The sequence below is a fragment of the Lolium rigidum genome, chromosome 6, assembly GCF_022539505.1.
Source record: "Lolium rigidum isolate FL_2022 chromosome 6, APGP_CSIRO_Lrig_0.1, whole genome shotgun sequence".
Lineage (NCBI taxonomy): Eukaryota > Viridiplantae > Streptophyta > Magnoliopsida > Poales > Poaceae > Lolium > Lolium rigidum.
The window spans coordinates 326,795,557-326,801,735 of record NC_061513.1 but is presented as its reverse complement, the minus strand read 5'-3'; the positions used below and the strand labels follow the sequence as shown (position 1 = coordinate 326,801,735).

Here is a 6,179-nt window from a genome sequence, read left to right as displayed (position 1 = left end):
TTTAGAGCCGTCCGATGTGGCTCCATGATACATGCTTGTGTTTCATGCGCCTTGTATACTATAGCGGAGTGTCACTAATCACAATTTTGCATATTATTTTCCATCGATGTGTGATGTGTGTCGAGGTAGCAGATGGAATCATATATTAACTAGATGAAGAAGCGCGCTTCGCCGCGCCGCCTGCAATTCATTCTATCGTTCTTTCTATCATAGCATGGCCGCTGTGGTAGCACAATTCGTTCTATCATAGCTTGAACGATGTGGTAGCACGCGTTTGGGTTGTCACTTCATATCTTTATGTGCATAATGCATACTGTATACCAGGGGCACATTAAATGTTCCAAAAAAACACAACACATGGACCTACGGTAGAACATGCGATACTGCAAATGATGAGTTATTTTCGTGAAAAATTTCCCCTCTGTTAGGCTTATAATTTCTTTTCTGGAGGGCACAAATATTGCATGTAGAATATCACCAAAGAAAATTATGCCATCTGTTTTGAGAGAAACAATATACACCGCAGTATAAAGATGTGGGTCATATCAGGTAAAGTTAGACATGAAGCAATTATGTCTAGGAAAAAAGAAACCAGTACAGACAATAGAAATATTTGATTTCCTGAGAAGGTTCTTCACATTGCATAGGAGCAAGGCATTATAACAACAAATGATCTTGATCAAGATCTTGTGATGTTAAACTACAATAGTTTCATTTTCCTCTGAGAACTACAATACAATATACATAGTGTACATAATTTTTAAAATACCATGGTGCACAAAGATCGCCATATCACATCAATGTATTTTCCAAACCTGGATACTCAAGTTTTAATTGCTTTCATACAGGAAATAAAACAACTCGACGCAAAAGGGTCGACGTTGGCCAAAATCATTCATGACATCTCAGTATCCTCAGAGGGAAGGTTTCAGCAGCAGATCTAAGACGATCCTCTCCAGTCACATGACAACCCATCTTCATTTGTACATATCCAAGATCATCATTAGTTAGAGAAATCCAATCAGATTAAAGTTATTCAGTGAGTGTAGAAACAACAGGTAGATCATGCCTATTCAACATTGCGGCAGTTTGCTATACAGAGTGATGATACATGACCCAAACCCAATACGGAATATGTGCTCTCTTTTTAGTAAGAGCACAACATTTTGAAAAGCTCCACTGTGCGACGGCTTTAACTTGAAAGCCAAAATCTTCTTTATCTCTAGTGTATCTTTGAAATACTACTCAAAGAGAGTACATAATACACATGAATCCACGGAGCATAGGCTTATTGTTCAAGTATATTGCAGAATTACATGTTATTACGTATATAACGGAGATCAACTCAAGATTCACATAGGTCAATGGATGCATAGCAGGTACTGGAGAGGATATTGAACACTAAAGCAAGTTAATCACTGACTAACATGCATCATTATCATGTCTATATTTTTCACTTCCGATCTCGAAACACAACCTTGAAGTGCTAAAAATCATTCTCTTATGCACAACAACGTGTTAAAATACTATTCAAACTAACATAAAATGCTTTTTCTACAGTCAAAATAAAATAAAATGCTTTTGCATGAATGGAAAATGGGCCATAAGACTGAACTCATGTTTTCTGCTCAAGCTAATTTTTTCTCTCCTTCAAGTCATAATACGACCAACTTAATTTCTCTTTTGTCGAGTATTACTCCCTTACTTGTAAGGTCTAGCTATTTGTATCATAGTATAGGAAACTGATCTTAGAACATAAATAAGATCTCGAAATGATGATGACTAAACATGAAATTTACATTTACCTCTAAGGCTTCATCTTTTTGCCAACTGAGAAAATGTTGAAGCTCGGGATTATACTTCTCTTGCATATCACTAATTTGTGAAAACAAAAGAAAATAATCAGTTCAAGACAAACAACAAATACTAAGAGATGGATCACTTGTTACAGTAATATTAAAACCCTCTGGTTGCATGCAAGGAACTTTATCATCCATGTCCTTGGAAAAGAACTATCAGGAATTTATTTTTAGAACACAGTAGAACAAAAACACAAACAGTTAGATGTGTTTAATTTCTAGCTAAACCTACTACTCCCTCCGGTCCTATTTCATTGACTCTGATTTAGCATAAAGTTGTACTAAATTTGAGTCAAATTAAAAGAGACCGGAGGGAGTACATGGTTTCCTTTCGTGTACTCAATGGGAGATGCATACTAAGAATTCCATTCACCATTTAAAGATAAAATAAGTTGATTTAAATCATCATGTTTCACTGCGATACATATAAATGAGTTCTAGATAACAACCCTGCCGATGTACATGAAAAGTACAACACTCATGAAGCACCAACCAATGTACCAATTGACTGGTTCTATATGGTACTGTGTGTTCAACACCCTTTCAAACTCATAAAAATGCTTTAAAGAAAGCTTTGAACTAAAATAGCACTGAAAGCAAAAAATTCATGGCCACAAGAGAAACTAAGCATTGCAGGGAAAGGAAGGGTGAAGAACACAATAAAGGTAGCACCGTAGAAGTATCTATGATATATCCTATAAATCTATCAAACCCAAACTCCACGAAGCATGCATACTTCCCTGATATGTAAATTCTCATTGCAATTCATGTCTAATAAGGGTATACACAATACTTGCCACGATATGACCCCCACATATACTTGACGTAGATGGAAAACCAGAGACCTGCAGTGCAACATCCCGTATGACCCCCCATCGATACTTCCCATGATACTCGATGCAACCAGACCCTTGTTTGAAGGGACAAACGTGCCATCCACCCTCCCTACTGCAATATCTCTCCGGGTAATGCTTTCTTAAGATGTCAGAACATTGGCTTGATCTTAAGATGTGGGAACATTTGGTTGATCATTGCACAGCCGGAGCAACAGATTCTTTGATAGAGTGAATAGAGAAATACATAAAGAACATGTATCGAGGAAAGAGAACTATGTGCTAAGTTAGTAGTTATTTGCACCAAAAACAAAGAAGTGTATCAAAACATTAAATAAATCAATTAGCAATGATAATAGTGCACTTGTATTCTCCCTTGATATAATCAGAAAAAATAGCACATCTTATTGTAGATACTACATGCTGCAATGCTTTTCTCTTTAGCTAAAACTATATCAAAATTCAATCTACTATGAAAGTACCTTTTTCTCACTTCACTTGTTTCTCGGAAAATAGAAAAATTCAAAATAATTTAAGCATTTATCCTAGTAATGCTTGTGTGATGATTGGACCGCTTTGAAAATTCACTGAAAGAAGTACATCGTTATATTATTTCCTGACGCTTTCAGATTTAAATATCTCCAATTGTATGCTAGGAGTACACTACTAAACTTTCTCTTGAGGCGATAGAAACTATCAAATGAATCATACCATTATAATGGAAGTGATTTACTAATAAAGAGTATCACCAAATTTTGTTATTGCACATGAACCTTCTGCATAGAGCAATTATATGATTGAAGTAGTAACCCTCAACATTGCATCAAAGCAAAGTTAACTCCCATGAAAATATTCACTCCGTTCCGGTGATAATTTCAATTTTAGCTTATTTTTCAGAAAATTATGCCCTCTCAAACCTCATATGCTACTGCCAAATAACAGAAATATATCCATTGAGTATGACTAAATGGAATAATGTTTTAGTACATCCAGGCCCTGCCCCTATTGAATCCATGTTCAAGTTTAAATTCAGTTGTTGCATGACGATTCTACTAATAGAACTAATATTGCGAAAATCTACCAAACCAACACCTTTGCAAATGTCCATATGCTTCTAGTCGATACGCCTGATGGTCAGGTGCTCGTTGTGTGCGCTAGTGCCCTGCTGCCATGCACGCCGTGGCGCTCCGGCAAGCTAGGTGACACGTAGATTTTGTTGCGCTAGTGCCCGGATGGTTGCGCATGCTTCCACACTCACGTAGCACCGTGTGGGACGCCGAGTGTTGCACCGTGCTCAGGAACGCGTGGGTATTTAAGGAAATCAATAAAATTTCTCATGTGAAAATTATTTTTCAAAATTTTCGAATAGCACAAAATCCCTTTCAAAATATATTTGAATATCAAAACATTTGACAGTACGCACTGTATTTCATAGGGACAAAATTTTTATATATTATTTCAATTTGCTCTTGATTACAGTACTTATAATTATGCACTCTTACTACATGAATGGCACTGTTTTATCAGATATGAGCCTCTCAGTCTCCAGATGTATATTAGTTTGTGAAATTTGATTAATGTGAGATGAAAACAGAGCAGATGCTTATTATAGTTTCAATGGGGGAAACTTTTGTGTTTGTTGATTTTAATGTAAATGCCAGCATAATTTTTTTATCCGGATGACATACAACATATGTGCAAAATAAATCGTTGATGTATACGAAACATAATTATTGCTTCTTGGTGTTAAAAAAAAAATCCTTGATTGCATTCAGTAAATTGGAGGACAAAAAACGCACTAAGAAATTCGAAGAGGATCGATCTAGCGAGATATAATACACAAAGAAATTCAAGGAGGGAAATCTGAGATATTATTATTACAGTATAAATTTCTAAACTTAGAAGATGTTACGTGTGCCTATGAAAATAACGGACGAAGTAAAATAATGAACAGCATGCGTGTGCATTGTACAAATGAAATAATGAACATGGAAAATCATCATAGTGAAAACTAAATAAATAGATCGAGCATACGGTCATAATTGTTTTGCGGATATTTGCAAATCGAATCCCACAACTATACATATATATCATACATCACAGGAGCATAAATCATAAAACATAAGCATAAAACAAAGCAGAAAAAAGTTATACTGGAATAACGTTTGCCCATGTTGAAAATTTATATGGTCCTTTATCTCAGTATATTACCTATGGTCCAATGAATCATGACCAGAGATCCCTTGGAAAGAACAGAGCTGATAGCAAAGCCTGCAAAATAACACTATGCATCAATAATACTTCTGGCAATACGCATTTGTTGTCGCATATGTAGATAGCTAGCATAGCATGTTTTGAATTCAGAGTGCACTCCCAAGATACCAATATACTAAAAGCTGCAGGAAACAATGCAGATGAAACATCAATGGACATGGGGGAAGCAGAGTTACAGTCAGCCTGATTTCGGGCCTAGACATCAACAAATTCTTACCTAACGATTAGAACTCAATAGCTGGTGCTCACCATCAGGTGCTGCTGCCGTTCGCCACACCATGTGCACCCGGCTGCTGGACATGCTGATCTCCTTGCTGTAGTATTAAACACAGCATGCCTGCTCAACTTCTTACCTCCGTCGCCTCTCTTTGCACTCTTCATCGTCCTCAATTCATCGTCGCGCTGCACCAAGCAGGCCGCCACGTGAGATGCATGCCACACCCGAGTCTGGACATCAATACGCCGTGCAGCCTCGCGTACATGCGCCGTCACACACCCGAGCCGCCGCAAGCTCTGCTGGGTGCTGGCCCCGACCACCTCATGCAGAGCCGCCACACGCCAACTGTGCTGCGTTTAACTCACCGACGCCGAGCCGACCACATGCGGCCGCGAGCAGCAACCGGCTCTGCGTCCCGCGCTACTCACCGCGCCCGTCTCCTCCGACTGGCTACCGCTAGCAAGCGCCACTACCGCCGCCGCGGACTCGATATTCATCTCGTACGCGCGTGCGCGCTCGAGCCTCGTGGCCGCGCGCCGGATGTTGCCTCCCTCTGTTCGCTGGTCGATGACACCGCCGGCGAGCCACCCGCGATGTGCGCCTCCCCTGCGTAGGGGAAAAGGGCCGGGCGAGTCTATCTGGCGAGCTTGTTCCTAGGGTGGGCGCCGCTGAAGCAGAAAAGATTAGAGAGGGGGGAGGCGATGCTGGCGATTGCCGCCGGCCAGAAACCCTAAACTTTTTTTACCGGAGAGCAGGGAGCTCGGGAGAGACTCCAAATCAGAAGAGGATGAGGACGATGGGATCAGGGGGAGATGAGATGCGAACGGAAAAGAAAATAAAGGAAAGGGTTGTCCGTGGCGGCCCCACACGGCGATGCGGGCACCGTCCAAGCCCTGAGAAGGCAGGGATTGCAACAGCATTATATCTTGTAATTATATGCCCATATTTTCTTGGAGCAATCCCAAGTCTAGGAATAGATTCATAATTAGAGCCAAT

At 39.7% G+C, this 6,179-nt stretch overlaps 1 long non-coding RNA gene across 3 annotated transcripts; it reads right to left on the bottom strand.

The window, feature by feature from the left end:
* Positions 1 to 599: 599 nt before the first annotated feature.
* LOC124661586 lies at positions 600 to 5,588 on the bottom strand. 3 transcript variants are annotated; one of them, XR_006990229.1, is made up of 3 exons: positions 5,184 to 5,463; positions 1,806 to 4,963; positions 600 to 975 (listed from the first exon to the last, which is right to left on the bottom strand). It is a non-coding gene; the product is annotated as an uncharacterized LOC124661586 (long non-coding RNA). The 3 variants fall into 3 exon arrangements; XR_006990228.1 differs by lacking the exon at positions 600 to 975 and having other exon boundaries at positions 1,045 to 4,963; positions 5,184 to 5,588; XR_006990230.1 differs by lacking the exon at positions 600 to 975 and having other exon boundaries at positions 1,045 to 4,963; positions 5,216 to 5,588.
* Between the last annotated feature and the right edge of the window lie 591 nt (positions 5,589 to 6,179).